General features: G+C 45.0%; 1 non-coding gene across 1 annotated transcript; it reads right to left on the bottom strand.

Annotated features, from left to right (window-relative positions):
• Nucleotides 1–1,150: 1,150 nt before the first annotated feature.
• TRNAS-GGA (transfer RNA serine (anticodon GGA)) lies at nucleotides 1,151–1,222 on the bottom strand. The gene has a single exon. It is a non-coding gene; the product is annotated as a tRNA-Ser (tRNA).
• Between the last annotated feature and the right edge of the window lie 1,458 nt (nucleotides 1,223–2,680).

The raw sequence follows: 2,680 nt of genomic DNA on the forward strand, positions 1-2,680 counted from the left end.
TCATAAGTATCTTTTCTTTGTATACATTTTTTTTTTGGTAAGACCAAACTTTGGTCCTATTTGATAACGATTTATCATGTGATTAACAGACACAGAGAAGAGACTTGTGTTTGCCAAGGAGTTGGAGCAGGAGGGAGGAATGGATTGGGGGTTTAGGATTAACAGATGCAAACAATTATATATAGGATGGATAAACAAGGTCCTATTGTATAGACCTTATATATTCAATATCCTATCATTGAACAATAATGAAAAAGTATATGAAAATGTGTGTATGTATATATATATATAAAAGAATCTCTTTGCTGTACAGTAAAAATTAACACATTGTAAATCAACTATACTTCAATAAAATTTTAATTTTGTAAATATAAAAAAATAATACAATTAGAAGATTCCTACAGAGTCAATGTTTTAGCAAAGGAAATAAAGACCTGGGACGTGGCTGTAAGAGGTCAGGTTAATTCTAAGTGGTTGGATTAAACTGTATTTCATCTATAATCACTGCTCACTTTTTGCAGGATTCTTTGGTCATTGTAAAGACAGAGCCCAGCCCTCCTGTATTATCTAAGAAAAGTTGAAAAAGACACATCTCTAGAAAGTGTGCCCCATGTTCTGTGAGGCAGGGGTTCAGTTTCCTGTGGAAAAACAGAAGATAGTGGAGATAATTTATCTCAACATAAGGACAAGTTTATGTAGGAAGCAACCATTGAGCTGGGCTTTGAGTTTTCATGGAGTTTTCTCAGCCAAACAGGCTTATCTCTGGGCCGAAGGGAGGGTATGCTGATGCTATTGGAAGAGTGAAAACAACATAGGCTGTTTATTAATCCTATTAGTGTATCTTGTAGGGAATACCAGGACCTTGATAACCACGATAATGGGAAAATGCACAGTATGTCCACTAGGTGGCGCGAGGACAGTATTCTGTGACCCATGTAGCTTGTAGGGAATACAAAGACCTTGAGAACCAGGGTAATGGGCGAATAAACAGTATGTCCACCAGGTGGCGCGAGGACAGTATTCTGCTACCGTGTGAAAGTGAAGTCACTCAGTGCGACCCCATGGACTATAGCCTACCAGGCTTCTCCCTCCCTGGGATTCTCCAGGCAAGAGTCCTGGAGTGGGTTGCCATTTCCTTCTCCAGGGGATCTTCCCGACCCAGGGATCGAACCTGGGTCTCCCGCATTCCAGGCAGACGCTTTAACCTCTGAGCCACCAGGGAAGCGAAGCTGTTTTGCTCGCAGCGCTCTCAAACAGCTGTGCTGAGCATCGTGTGTGGTGGCGGATGGCTGGGTGCTGGGGCCAGCGTGAAAACAGTCACGGTTTAGGGGAAAGTAACAGAGGACAAGGAACTGATGTCTTAGAGCGATGACCTGTTAGACCCGACAGTTTTCCCGTCCCTGCAGTGAAACCACGTCTGGTCCTAACTAAGCAAGACACTGGGAGAGCACAGTCCCCAGCAGAGACATGCGGAAAGGCAGCCGTGTGACCAAGGAGACGCCGACCCTGGTGGGGAAGCACAGGGTGGAACCTTCAGAGAATCGGCCCAGGATAGGTGGGAACTGTGGGTGAATGCCCACCACTTGGCAGTACATCATGAGAAACACTGGGCTGCATGAAGCACAAGCTGGAATCAAGATTGCGGGGAGAAATATCAATAACCTCAGATATGCAGATGACACCACCCTTATGGCAGAAAGGGAAGAAGAACTAAAGAGCCTCTCGATGAAAGCGGAAGAGTGAAAAAGCTGGCTTAAAGCTCAACATTCAGAAAACTAAGATCTCAGCATCTGGTCCCATCACTTCATGGCAAATAGATGGTGAAACAGTGGAAACAGTGGCAGACTATTTGGCGGGGAGGGTTCTCAAATCACTGTAGATGGTGACTGCAGCCATGAAATTAAAAGACGCTTACTCCTTGGAAGGAAAGTTATGACCAACCTAAACAGCATATTAAAAAGCAGAGACATTATCTTGCCAACAAAGGTCCATCTAGTCAAAGCTATGGTTTTTCCAATGGTCATGCATGGATGTGAGAGTGGGCTATGAAGAAAGCTGAGTGCCGAAGAACTGATGCTTTTGAACTGTGGTGTTGGAGAAGACTCTTGAGAGTCCCTTGGACTGCAAGGAGATCAAACCAGTCAGTCCTAAAGGAAATCAGCCCTGAATATTCATTGGAAGGACTGATGCTAAAGCTGAAACTCCAATACTTTGGCCACCTGATGCGAAGAAATTACTCATTTGAAAAGACCCTGATGCTGGGAAACATTGAAGGTGGGAGGAGAAGGGGACGACAGAGGATCAGGTGGTTGGATGGCATCACTGACTCAATGGCCATGAGTTTGAGTAAACTCCAAGCATTGGGGATGGACAGGGAAGCCTGGCATGCTGCAGTCCATGGGGTTGGAAAGAGTTGGACACAACTGAGTGACTGAACTACAGCACCCAGTGGAGGGTTGATGGGAGGCTGTGGTTGAGGCGGCACTGCCAGGCCCCATCCGAAGGGCACCAGGAGCAACCTAGGCAATGGGTGGGCTGTGCAGCAGCTGGTCAGAGTCTCAGGCATCAGGTGTGCCAAGCTTTCAAATTTTGCTTACTACTTTTATTTTGTGAATGATGGAAATATTGATGGCAGCATCACTTAAAATTCACTTTGTTTTGCCAATAGCCCAAATTGACC

Source organism: Ovis aries, chromosome 17 (assembly GCF_016772045.2).
Source record: "Ovis aries strain OAR_USU_Benz2616 breed Rambouillet chromosome 17, ARS-UI_Ramb_v3.0, whole genome shotgun sequence".
In the NCBI taxonomy this organism is placed as follows: domain Eukaryota; kingdom Metazoa; phylum Chordata; class Mammalia; order Artiodactyla; family Bovidae; genus Ovis; species Ovis aries.